This window comes from Rhinolophus sinicus, linkage group LG09 (assembly GCF_036562045.2).
Source record: "Rhinolophus sinicus isolate RSC01 linkage group LG09, ASM3656204v1, whole genome shotgun sequence".
NCBI lineage: Eukaryota > Metazoa > Chordata > Mammalia > Chiroptera > Rhinolophidae > Rhinolophus > Rhinolophus sinicus.
The window spans coordinates 31,525,786-31,540,353 of record NC_133758.1 but is presented as its reverse complement, the minus strand read 5'-3'; the positions used below and the strand labels follow the sequence as shown (position 1 = coordinate 31,540,353).

The window sequence follows — 14,568 nt, the reverse complement described above, 5'->3', positions numbered from 1 at the left end:
TGCTGTTCCCTGTGCAGCTTCTGTATATAAGTCACAACCAAGAATACAAGCACTGGCATGAGGGAGCATTCCAGAAAGGCTTTTACTTCACAATATTATTCAGTAGCTAATACAGGATAAGTTTATCCATGATCTTACCAGAGATTAAATTCCCTATAGTCACCCCCATCAACTGGCTTTTCTGTAAACACGGCCAGAAGAGAAGCATTTAAAATATATTTTGATATTTATTTTGTGTTCAAAAGCTATTCAGTTATGCTAATATTACAAATCAAAATATAATAGGCTTAAAGCAAGGTGTGAAACACTGCAAAGCCAGTGGGAGATGCCGATATGACTTCAACGTAATCATGGCATGAAGGAGTTTACAGTTTTGTGGAAGTAATATATGATTTCTATCCAAATGCTCAGAGGTGATAGTAATTTCTAGATGAAAGTGTATGTCTTTTAGGGTGGGAGCAACCTGGATCTATATCCTAGGTTGGAAACTCATAGTCATAGGAACTTGAGCAAATCACTCTGCCTCTTAATGTCTCAAATTCCCTATCTACGAAATGAAAATAATATTTAACATACAACATTGTTTTGACAATTAAATGGGATGATGTATGTTAAAAACTTAGTGTAATGCCTTGCTTTTAATAGGTGTTAGAGGGGAAAACTACTTTCCCTTCCTTCATACTGGGTTCACTTTACTCCAAAGTTCAAACAGTTTCTATTGTACAACAGATGGTCAGGTCAGCTCTTTCATCCTCAAAGGATTTCCATGAATTTGAATGAGGACAAAAATACATTTCATTTTTACTAACTAATATCAGTTGGAGAACCAAAATTTAGCATTTCCTTCAATGGTGACTGTAGACAATAAGCCGCAGTAGATTTGTAGTGCCTGGACTTGGTCACCAATATAAATCACATATATCTTCTTATCACATTATCCTTTTGCTAGGATCTTAAAATATCACTTACATTTATCATTACTTTGAAATTAGTTATTGGATTCAATGTTAGATCTTTTTATTTAATGCGTTGATCAGGAAGCACGTACATAACTATGACACACATTTTAAACATTTCTTGATAACTGATTTTAATATTATTGGTCCCCTTTATAATCCTATGTAGGTTATTCTATGCATTTAAAAGCATTATTCTGAGAAGAAATCCCTAGGCTACACCAGACCTCACAAAAGGGCCCATGGTAGAAAACAGTTAGGACCTCCCTGGGATAGAGTGAGCCCATATCAAGACTCTCTAAAAACTGTACAGGTAAGGACCAAACTAGAGAAGCCATAGTGTAAGCAATTGGGACAAACTTTAATGATAAGAACAGATACACCACGTGATTGTAAAATCGCTGGACAGATCTAAGGAATAAGACAAGGAGGACAGAGCTTAAAATACTGACAGCATTCTTGGGTAGGTTTCAGGTAATACTTCTTCTTAGTAGTAACTCTATTCTTGCAGAGATGAGGCAAAAAAAAAAAAAAAAAAGAATTTCTGTTCCCTTTTTTTCCACATCACACAGGCAATCTATTATCAAACCATGGCTGCTCTATCTTCAAAATATTCTGGTCCTCTCACCCACTTCCACTACTGCTACCTGGATCCATGCCACCATCATCTCTCACTTGATAATTAAATAGACTTCTAACTGCTCTCGCTATTTCAGGCAAGGCCTGAAACATTCATAAAGTTTTAGAAGCACATGGCAAAGGCACAGGACCAAAAATATCTTTTGCAAAAGTCTGGAGATGTCTTCTCAGAACACATCCCTGGGGTTCAAAGGAGAAATGGAAATGAAATAGTTCTGAACGTGATACATTAAAAATATACCTCAAAATAAACCCCTGACTGGGACAACCAGAATTGTAAATTTTTTAAATTGAAAGAAGTCGCCATGTCTCAAATGCCACTCAGGATGATAGCAGACAATGGGCACAGGTAAACTTTCATTCCCCAGATATAGTGACTCTCTCATGCAAAAAAGATTTCTCCCAATTATTTGTTTGCAGGTTATGAACTCCAGACAACTGGCTTAGACTGACTGGGATTCTGGAGAAGCAGAGATCAAGGTTTTCCCTGTCTACCCTCCTTCTGTCAGGTATCATTGTGTCTCTGCTTTGCCAGTATAAAGTAATGGATCTGGTAATATTTGCCTGAGACCACTTCATTCGGCATTGGCAATATGTGAGTGAAGGTCAGTGTTGTAATAATTTTGTGTGACCTGATACTAACAGTGAGGCACATCAGAGCCCAGAAGGAACTGTACCCATTCTAGTGAACTTCAGCCCATATGCTGCTATTGAAGAGTTCCAACTTTCCAAGGGCACAACGCAGTTGGACATAATTTGAGATGGGACTAGAACAGGAAGTGAGATTTCACTCTTGAATACACAGTGGTCTTGGAATCTTTTAAAGTAATGAACTGTTTAGGTGTATATCTGACTCTTCTTCTGATACAAAATATTCACCCAGCACCATCCCTGGGGAGCCCATAAAGCTGTGATGTATGGGAAGCAGCCATAGGAAGACAGGAGCAGAGCTTCTCGATAGACTGCTGATCACCTTTCCCAAGGGGGATAGACACACTTCTGGGGGACCAGAAGCTTAAAGATGAAGTCCAAAGTGTTAAGGAACCAAAACACTAAGCAGCGTTAGGTAAATATTTATATAGACCTCATGTGGTTTCCATGAGGAAGGACTATCACTAAATACTACTCATCTCTTGCCTCTTCTCAAACTTTTCCCACAGAATTGAAATAAGTTGCATGACGGAGAGAGGAAGTGGGTATTCAACGCCCATTTCCTTTCTTTTCCTTCCACTTGGAAGTCAGCTGCCTACAAGAAGCACAGAATGGAGTCTTCCTTTATACCATAAATTTTACAGGGGCAGCATTGTGGGTGACAGGGCACTGGAAAGCACATTTTTGCTTTATCAGTAATTAAGGAGCAATTTGATTCCCGTCTACTAGATTTTAATTTCTAATTTTGTTCAAAACTGAGATAGAAAAGAGATAGCTACCCTGTGCTGGGCCCCCTCAAACACCATGCATTAGCAGTTTCATAAATAGTTCCTTACATTAATCCAAGAAAGAAAGTAATGTGAGTCCTAAGAAAAATTGACATGGGTGAAGACCTGTGATGGCTGAGACAGAAATAGGTCCTCTTCCTTGCCTGGTGGACAGAAAGTTTCAGCAAAGAAGTAAAACATGAGATCCTTAAAGAGAGGAAGAATTTACACATGAGGAATTGGAAAAAAAAAACCATAAGAAATCAGATCCACAAGTCTGTCCTCCATCTGTTACCAGACTATTCTCAACTGGTGTTAATTAAACAATCTTATCTGTTCTTCTCAGTACATATAAGAAGAAGAAACTACTTCTGATTTCTTCAAGAAAAGTTATGTCTTACCTCCCTAGGTCTCACACCCGAGCATGCCCTCTTTATTGCCATCTCCCTGATGTAAGCGTGTAATTTAATTGTTGGATCTACCAGGCATATGAAGTATTCATACCTATGCCTAAAGAATGTACTTACTCAATCTGGGTAGATAATCACTTCAAATAAAGGTTAGGTTCATACTTCCCTTTATATGCTTGAAGTTCTAACTCTTACAGTATAAGTAACGGCATACTCTCTCTCATGGGAATCCATTGGGATTGGTAAAGTATGACTTTTGTCTGTTGTTCTTGAGTATAGTAAAATCTTGGTGCCCTTCTCTAGCAATAAAAGGAATAACACACAATGTTTGTAAATTTCTTGAGGAAAATCTCTGTCTAGAAATTATGCTTCCTTGTTCTTTTAATGTTTTAATGAAAGAATAGAGAAGAATATAACTTAGGGTCTGAGAGAGCTTGGTAAATTTCATCCTTTAGCTTTCCCCCCAAATTATCAACTATGTAAGAAGAAAAATGACAAGACAGGTAGGAAAATAAAAGTATTTCATTTAGTTTTGATAGAACTGATATGGAGAATGTGACTTATGCCTGTGAACAAGACAGATACAAGATACATTTGAGCCTCCAAAGGTTAAACCTGAATATTGGACCAAAATTGGTAGGTCTAGCCCTGGAAAACTGAAAGCTTCCTCTTAGAGGGACCTATTCAGTAAAACTCATGGAGAGGCAGACCAGAAATAAGGCCTAGAAAATGGAATTATACCGGACATTTTTTCTAGTTCCTAAAACAAACCTAGATTCCTGTGAGTGAGACATCTATGTCCAGATTAGCTCAATTCACCCTGGTGATTGGCAGTGACTGATTCCTGAGCTAGGCCACTGTCATGGCCACTGATATCCCATGTAATCAAAGATCTTCTTCCTTACCTCAATCATCTCCCTTCCTTTTGCTGGCACTCTGTATCTTTCTTGAAAAGGGTAGTGTTTTGTTTTGTTTTTTTTGGTTTTTTTTTAAAATAAAGCATATACTGTATTTAAACACATAGGTAAAAACAGCAAAATCTTTTACAGCATTTACTGTTTGCCAGACTTTTCTGAGCATTTCCAGGAGTTGATGAAAGGCAGTCACATCTTTTCTATGATTTTGTTTTCTATTAATAGATATTGCAGGCTTTTACGTTACTAGAAAACAAAACCATGATTTATATTTTATAATTTACATAGCTGTTTTCGTGTACTTTTAATAGTTATCAATCATTTTTCTTTTTTTTTTTTTTAATTTCTAGCCTATGGGGAGGAAGAGTTTGGAGGGCCTGGAGGAAGTTTGTGGCACTAAGAGACACTTCTGTTTTTGTATGCCCTGCCATTCTATGTTCTTGCTTATGAACCTATAATATCTTGATATTTGTATATAAATTTTAATAGCATAGAGAAAAGCTTCATCTTATTTACATAGTACTCTTTTTATTTCATTGGTTCTGTTCTATATAAAAATATGATACAATCCAGCAGAAAAATGTCTGTATGCAATCAGGAATAAACTTCATGACTACGTAGTGTAACAAATGTAAAAAAAGTTAAATTTTTACTTACATCTTTTGACTTCATCCTGTGAGTTTTTTATTCCAATCATCAGTAATCTTCAAAAAGTTACATTTACTTTCCCAATGTTCATATTTTAAAAATCATGCAGGCTTTTATCTCTTCCTTTTAAATGAATCTTGCAGAATGAAATCATAAACAGCTTTGAGATGATGGTATAGTTTTAGATCATTTATTAGAAACTAATAAACCAGCTTTTTTTGAAAGGTACTACAGCTAATTACTCTAATTTAAGTGTTAGGAGTTTCTGAATTGTGTACTATAAGAATTGATTGCCTCCCAAAAGCTCCCATAGGCAGTACGTATTTTTTATGAAGAATAAATAAACCACAGACAATATAAGTGGTAAGCGGTAATAATTTACCACTTTTCTGCTTAGGAAAACATGAGCATGAAAAGTCTTTTCCCTCTAGTGCATGAGAATTTTTAACAAGAATATTCTGTTTTTAGGAAGCGGTTATTTTTTGTTTGTTTGTTTTATTAGATCACATCCAATTCAGCAGTTCATGTTTTCCCCATATACTGACATTTCTACTTAGGTCTTTCTTGACATAGGCAGAAATAGTTCACCTGTGACTAAATGAAATTAGCCATTTGAAATGGTTATGCCTTCTTAGTCATCAGGCATAGAATTCAATACTTACCTATCTGCTTTGGGGTCAAAAAAGAAATTAAAATTCCAGATGCACACAGCTTCAGATAAATGAAGACAGATAAAAGATGCAAGTTGCCCTGGCCATTTGCAAAAAAAGGTTTTCCTACCCAATCTGTAAACAAATAGAAATTCATTACTAGATAGCTTGAAAAAGACAAATTACCTAGAATTTATGGGAGAGTAACTTCTTTCCTCTAAGTCATGATAATAAATCTCCATTATCCAACATTTTTAGTTTACCCTCTGTTCCTTAGAAAGTGGAACAATGATTATAGGCTCTAGTGAAAAATAGTTCCATCTTCTTTCTTTGTTTCTCTACATGCAAGAAAATGGGATTCTCTTTGCACTTACTTTGCTGAGTACAGGTTTTTAGAGATGAATGTGCCACATGTAAACATTATTTCTAAAGGTTAGTCCTTATTATATTATTACTAAGTTCTCAGGTGAGAAATTAAAAAGAAAAGCAGTTCTCAACTTAAAAGCACATTGTAGTCCAAAACATTGTCCTTTGATTTTGTTTTATTTAAAATTTGAAATATTTTTTTCTCATAGAAGTAATATCACAAATAGCCACCTGATTGGTTCCCAGGAAGAGCGAGTTCCCCAGACAAAAAGACTAAGAAGTGCATCATCTTTCAGAATCACACAAACAAGATGATGCTGGTGGACTTGATCACGGCTAGAGATGATGTCTCTGGTGCCAAAATCAAGGCAATCTGTACAGAAGCTAGGCTGATGGCCTTGAGAAAACCTAGAATGAAAGCAACAAATGAAGACCGAAAAAATCTGAGGAAAATTTTCTTTATAAAAAATAAGAAGGCACTCCTAGGGACTTTATCTCTAGCGATCCACAGTTGCTTTCAAGGAACTGGTTGGAGTGTCCTGACTCCTCGGAGGGATGAGGTTGGGGAAGTTGCCCAGAAGAATCCATGTTCCAGTTGATCTTATTAGAAAAACATCTTGTGTATCTTTCTGAGCATAATGTGTAAGATGCCCACTAGGCTGCCTTAGTCAAGTGCAGTACTCTCTTCGCTGTAAAGCCTATGAGAGAGAGAGAGAGAGAGAGAGAGAGAGAGAGAGAGAGAGAGAGAGAGAGAGAGAAAGGAAGAAAGACTAAAACAACAAAAGCTTACTCCATAATGTAGCCAACCAATAAATACATAGATTTATAATATCGATAATGTAGGTTAAGCTTATTATCTTATATTACATTATTTTTTGTAACCTACCAGCATAGCTCAGGACTTTTTTCAAATGAATATCTGTAGGAAATTCTCACATCTGTACAAGAGGAAATATGTATTGTGGGTGTTAAATCCAGCATTGTTGGTAATACCAAAAACTTGGAAACTGCACAGTGTATATTGATAGGTGAATGGAACTAGATAAATAGTACTTATATTTTTATTTATACATAGTTATAAATTAGAATATTTATACAATGGAATGATTGTACAAGCTTTAAAGTAAATGAAGTATATCTACACATACCAATATGGGTAAACCTTAAAACATATTTGTTGACAGGAAATAAGTACGTTACAAAATACATATTATATCATAAATAGGTATAATTTAGATAATGTTTGAAATGACCTTAAATGGTACAGATTAATGGTCAGTATGTGTATGTGTATTTAAAAGTATACAAGCACAAGGATAAGAATGCATATCCACTTGAGGATAACAGTCACCTCTAGAAAAGAAGGATGGCAGATAAGTTTTAGATTGGAGGAGACAGAGTTTCAAATATATCTGCAATATTCCTTTTTTTTAACAGGAATTAAAATTCATTGGAGGGTGTAAGGAGGGGACAGCGCCAAGACTGCCATGAATGGAGGGCCCACCATTTGTCCAGAGGGCCACAATTAGGGATGTATTTGACCCCACAGCCATCTGGGATGAGCAGCTTTTTAGTCACCATGTCTTCAAACTCATCTGCATTAAATGTAGTACAGCTCAACTTCTTGGAAGTGTGGATCTTCTGGTGGCCAGGGAACCTGAACTTGGCCCTGCGTAGAGCCTCAGTCACATGCTCCTTGTTCTGCAGGTTGGTGCAGAGGGACATAATGGCTTGGCCAATGTGGACCCTGGCCACTTGGACCCTGGGGCTTTCCAAAGGAACCCCGCATACCTGTTTGGTGTCTGTCAGCCCCCATACAAGACAAAATCTTGTTGATGTGGATGACATGGAAGGGTGGAGCCGCACTTGGATGTGAAAACCATCTTTTCACCATGTGCTTTTTGGCACAAATGTGGGCAGCCGGCAGGGTTTTGGAACAGAGCTGCTCATGTTCATCTGACACCATGTGGCCACAGAGTGGGAACGCATCCACTTTTGCCTTCTTCTGCCCCAGGACAAAGATGTGAATCTTAGCATCAGGGGCACCTCAGCCAAAAGCAAGACTTTGGGTAGGGCTTGTTCTTGCAATACCCGTAAAATCAGGTGGGGCGGCAGCCCATGGTGTCACCAGGGTCTTCAGTGGCACACCGAAGGGAAAGAGCTCTTTTTTAAAATCTCAACCTTTCAAGTAGCCCATGAGCTCAAATTTGTTTTCCTAATAATTCTAAAATGTTAATCTGTTTCATCATGTTGACATTTGCACAGATTGTACAAAAACAATGGTCAGTAAAACTGCTGCCACCTTAGCATGATTCAATGCAGTGACACACCAAACTCAGATCTGCACAGTAAAAGTTCCAGATTCACTCAAAAATGCTATTTAAGAGGAAAAACTTAACTTTGTTATATCTCAAATCTTGTGTACATGTGCTTTCAGTATTCTGTGTGACAAAATGGAAAGTTCACATAAAGCACATCCTTTGCATTCCAGAATATGATGGCTGCCTTGAGAAAAAGCCCTTGTGCGGTTGAGTTGCAAGTTGAGCTAACTGAGTTTTTTTATGGAGCACCATTTTTTTTTCTTGTAAGAATCATTAGCAGACACACTACAGTGATTCAGATTAGCTTATTTAGCACACTTTTTAAAACATAAGTAAAGGTGAGCCTCTCACATTGAGGAAAGCAACAAATTTTATTACCAATTATAAAATTTTACTTTCAAGGGAATATTCAAACTTTGGAAAATTTATACCTGCTACCATGAGCTTTTCTGCTTTAAAATACTTGATGAATTTTCTGATAAGATAGGTGATGATATAATGAATATGATTTTTTAAATATAATAAAATGAAATGTCAACATTTAGATCTATAATACTCCAATGACCAGTGCATGATGTTATAAAATCTTGCATGGGCAAAATGTCTATTCTAAGTACAGAATTGACCAGTGGATTTTAATGTATAACAGATGAAGGAAACTTCCTTGATATTATGTGAGAAAACAGATTATAAATAACCTCTAAGAAACGACTAATTGTCAAAGAAGAATATTACTACTACCTGAAAAGGCTATTAAAATTCTGTTCTCTTTTCTAAATATTTATCATATGCTACAACCAAAACAGCAGAGAGCAACAGATTGAATGCAGATATGAGAATCTAACTGCATTCTATGCCTTATTTATCTAGGTCCAGTGGAATGTCCTAACCAGGGATCCTGAACACAGTCTGAATTGTTTATAACATGTTATTTCCTTCTTTAGTTTTTCTTACAAAGTGACAATTGCCTTTTCCCTCCTGTTGCCTTTACTTACATTAATTACCAATACTGCAACCAAACAAGGAGGCCACAGGATACTCAGGCAATCCCTCTCAGATGAACCATACTGTGGAACAGCCATCATGGTACCATGTTTGGACCCACCTGGGTTGCTCCAGGAATGCAGTTTCATCAGTTCTCCCTGAATTGATAAGATGCAAATTTGTCAAATGCCCAAGACACTGTTTAGAAAACCAGAACACCAGTTTATTAATTTAAATTAGAACACACATCAATTCTTCTGCCCACTAGCCAGGGTAAATCTTTTTCTATAAATCAGGCATTTAGGAAGTTAATTAGAAAAATCTATTCAGTGTGCATAAAATAATAGATCATTAAGTGTTTTGGAAAAATATTTCACTCAAGTAGTAGGGAAGTCTATCAATACCCCAACACAGAGAAACCATCTTTAGAGACAAAGTGCTTGAGCCTGCCAAATCAGGGCTCCCTTCTCTCTTCTTCTAGAAGAATGCTGCATATGCATATGCATTTGCCTGTTCGCTTCTTTTTAAAACATGAAAAAATATATATAATAAAGCATAGAACAATGCACATTTTTAGCAGATCACAGTATCCTGTGCATTATTGGTATTTGAGCTATGGTTTTTTGTCTTTCTATTTTTTGTACATATATGTGTTTTATATGAACATGTTATGTGAAACATGTTTTATATATATATAAAACACATATATGTATATATATGAACACACATATACATATGTATATATATGTATATACATATAATCAATAAATGTTAACTGCTATGATACTTTTGCATGTCAATGCTTATCATGGACCTAGGATAACTGTCTATTACAATCTTTATATAAACAAAAAAATTTCAAGGTTCAGATCTGGGTCAAATAATCTACTTAATAGACTAAATTTCTTACTTAAGTATCATCATTAAGTAGTGCATTGTCATGTATCAGGTTCGTGCAAAAGTAATTGCAGTTTTTGCAATTATTTTTAGCCTTTTAAACCACAATTACTTTTGCACCAACCTAATATATGCAGAAAATGTATACAATGCTTTACCTCTCAGTTTTATCAATATTTTTACATCATCTTATGTCAGACTTTTTTTAAGTTTAATTTCAGGGAAGGAATTGTGTTTGTAAATCATTTAAAGAATGTTTATTAAATATTAAGACTCAATACTACGATGATGATGATGATTATAATTATCAACAATTTATGTTCTGTTAGGTTCATGATTTCATACTGCTAGGAGAGGCACATAAATATTAGGAACAAAAATCACATTATTGTACTCTTCACATCATATATAAAATATAATAGTAACAAGACAGTTTAATTCAGGAAGTATCTTAAAACCAGTCTAAAATACTGAATTGGCATTCATTTGTTCAAATACTTTCATTCATTTTAACGCCAATTCTGATAATCACCTACTTAATTCTATTATACAATATTTCTTATGAATATAGCTAAATATTTCCAATGCTAGGAGATTTTAATACAACCAATCGCACAATAAATTTTTACGTATAAATTGGTTACCATCCTGGCATCCATTTCTTTTATTCCCTACCAACAGTACTCTGATATTCCTTGGAGAGTTCTCTCTTCCCAAATCTTTAGTCATGTGGCTGGAACAGGATTGACCTCTGTGTCCAGCCTTTGAATTAAGCCCTGTAACTGGTTCAAGAATGGAAACATGTCCCTTTCTAGACCAATAAAGAGAAAAAGTCCCATGACATGTGCACAAGCTATGGTGGTTGATCTCCATTTAGATGGCATGCCTTACGTGTACGAGGCTTGCCTTAGGTATTTTGTGACCTGAAAGGGAGCCACCATGTAAAGCCCGAGATTAAAGCTGACAGAGCAGAGAGACAAAGAGAAGTCAAATCTTGGTGACATGGTTTAAAAATCTGGCTGGATCAGTCCATACTGAGTTAGCTGTACCACTAGATTTTAAGATAAAGCCAGTGTATAATTCTTTTGTTCATTTGTTTGTTTTAGCTGTTTTGTTTTTGTTTTGTTTTGTTTTCCATTGTATGTATCTAAAAGATTTCTAACTGACATAGAAACTGATAGACTTGACTTCAGAATTATATGGAGTTTTAATATATATGCATTTAAGATGTAACACAGCAGATAAATTCATTTCTGCATTTAAAAGATAAAAGATGTTTATTGAGTACCTATTTATTCCAGGCAACGTAGTACTGCTGAGGATACAAAGGTAAACAAAACATGCACAGTCCCTTTCCTAGCAATGTTCTGCTTACATTCTAGCAGACAAGAAAGACATTTAAAACTAATTACACGTTAATTCATTCACTTTTATTTTGAAAGGGCTTTGAGGAAGAGGAATAGAAGCTCACGGAGACTTATCACAGGGGAATAGACCTAGTCTGGGGTGTGTTAGTTCACTATGGCTGCCATAACAAATAACCACAAACAGGGTGGCTTGAAACAATAGAAATCTACTCTCTTTTTTGGCCAGAAGTTTTGGAGGCCAGAAGTCTGAAATCAAGGTGTTGTCAAGGCCCTCTGAAGGCCCTAAGGAAGAGTCTTTTCCTCTTCCAAGCTGCTGATGGTTGCTAGCAATCCTTCGCGTTCCTTGGCTTGCAGTTCTATCACTCCAATTTCTGCATCCATTGTCCTAAGAGTTTCTTGCCTGTGTCTCCAAATCTCTCTCCCTTAGGCATTATGATTTCAGCATATCTTTTTGGACACAATTCAATCCACAACAGGAGGGTTAGAGAAAATTTATTTGAGGAGCTCATCTTGAGCTGACATCTAAGAATGAGGACGGAAAAATAGGGACATGAATTTCTGGTGTATGTTGCATTTGCTGCTGTTCCATTATTTCTGCTATGGCCCATCATTGCTCCTGTATTATCTTCAGTCATCCATCTGGAACCCTGACATTTTAAAGAAGAGAAGCTTTGACAGAGCAATTCCTGATGATGATGATGATGGAATCTCTTGGGCAGTCACAGAGCCATGTGATAAATGATTTCTGCTTGTCCTTTGATTTGTTACAATATTTTTTCTAAAGATTTTGCTTAGAATAAGTAGTAGAGTAATTAGCAATTCTCTCTGTCTCTCTCTCTCTCTCTCTCTCTCCCTCTCTCTCTCATTTTTCTTAAACATAAAACTGTATTTAGTAGTTGTTTTTATCCTGGAAGAAATAAGTACGCAATCTATTTTCTACCATTAATTTCATTGCTAATGTTAAACTACTAGCACATAAATTTTGTAATTGCAAAAATTACTTCAAATTTTTCTCAACTAAATGTTCACAAAACAAAATTTAGACATACCACTATTAAGATTTCCAAGGGAACGCTGGGTTTAGTCAGCTTAAATCAGTGAGTTTCCTCACTGACTAAGAACTTTTATTCAGAACACAAATAGCCTCATCCCATGTAACCTTTCCTCCTTCTTGCTCACCTACTTGTGGCTGAATTCATTGTCTTTTCTTCCACAGATGATTTGTACATGAGCTTTATTCAACACTACACTTCTTACTGACCATGGAAAAATAAACTAAAATTAAATTTGGGGGGGAAAAATTACAATTTGAGTTCTAAGCATTATTTTGTAATCAGAAAAAAAAATGAATTTTTTCCATTATTCGAACAAATGTCATCATGAATGTAAAACACTTTGTTAGGTCATGAAACAAAAATGTAGTGACCCTTGAACAACACAGTTTTGAACTGCATGGGTCCACTTATATGAAGATTTTTTCAATAAATGTATTTTTTCATGACTTTCTTAGCATTTTCTTCTCTTTAGCTTACTTTATTGTAAAGAATACAGTATATAATACATATAAGACACAAAGTAGTGTTAATCCACTGTTTATATTATTGGTAAGGCTCCCAGTCAACATTAGGCTATTAGTAATGAAGTTTTGGGGGAGTCAAAAATTTTATGTGGATTTTCAACTGCATGGGGTTTTGGCACTTTAACCTCTATATTATTCAAGAGTCAACTCTATTTAAAATATTATGTATAAGCAGAATCTCACTATTGTTTACTGAATCAGGCATTTTACCACACTCATTTTGCTGTCTGATTTTCACAACAATTTTATGAATAAAGTACTATTACCTGTGATTTATAGATGAAGACAACTGAGACCCAAGGTCACATAGCAAGTACATAGGTTCAAGTAGAAAATAAAAATTTAAAGTCAGTGTTTTCTCCATTAATACAACTCTAATTCTTTTGCAAATTCTCACATATGGAGAAAATTACACAAATATTTTTAGAAGTGTATATTACATTCTCTTTTAACTTAGAATCCAGTAGCTCATAGGGGACTATTTTTAGTTATGTGCCCACATAGAACTTGTGTTCTAGGAGCAAGCCTTCCTCATCATCATTAATGAGCATGTTTTTAGAACCTACTTTGTGCACAACACTGAAACAAATCTTACATCATTGAAAGCATGGAAAAATGGACCCTGCCATCAAGGGATTTATAATCTATAAAGGAAGTTGACACATAAGATGATTATCTAATTTAGAATTCTTAATTGACTGTGTATTGTTTCTAGGGTAAGGTCTAAATTTGTTAACCAGACTTCCTGATCCAGTTTCTCCTCAACTCTTTAGCTTTAATCTTTTCTACAGTGATCCTCTTTCCCCCACTCCAAGTTCTAATATGTAGCCATACTGCAATTCAAGCTCCTAAACCCCTGTTCCTACCCTCGCCAGTGTCTCTGTCACTGTTGAAAATCATTTGACCAGTTTTACTCCTATCATCCTTGACTAAACTATGAACTCCTGCTTGATAGTGCTCAGAACATAGAAGATACTCAACTGGATGAAGAGCTGCAAAGATAATAATACCTTTCCTTGTCTGATTGTTGGTTGATTAGTTAATTGGTTGGTTGGTTTTTTTTAAAGAAATTGTTCATTGAGAAATAAATTTTCTATAATCAAGTACAATGATTTTATGACCATGTCTACATCAGGGAAAAGTTCACAATGTCTCTTCATGGCATAGCCTATTACAACAAACAAAAAGGCTTTTGAATGTGTTTATAGAGAATTGCTTTTTTAAACAATCCCATGTAACCAAAGAGAAACCCCTCTATGTCATTTAAAGAAAAAAAATCTATGGACTGATCATACAACTTTAGACCCTACATTAATTGAGGAAGCTCATATTTATTCTGATTCCATCTCTCTTGTACATTCTTTCATAAACACTAAAAAAATTTACTGATCTACTAATTATACTCTCTCCTATCTATTA

General features: G+C 35.5%; 1 pseudogene; it reads right to left on the bottom strand.

Moving 5' to 3' along the window:
• Window positions 1-7,682: 7,682 nt before the first annotated feature.
• On the bottom strand, window positions 7,683-8,121 carry LOC109452096 (large ribosomal subunit protein uL16; annotated as a pseudogene).
• Window positions 8,122-14,568: the final 6,447 nt, after the last annotated feature.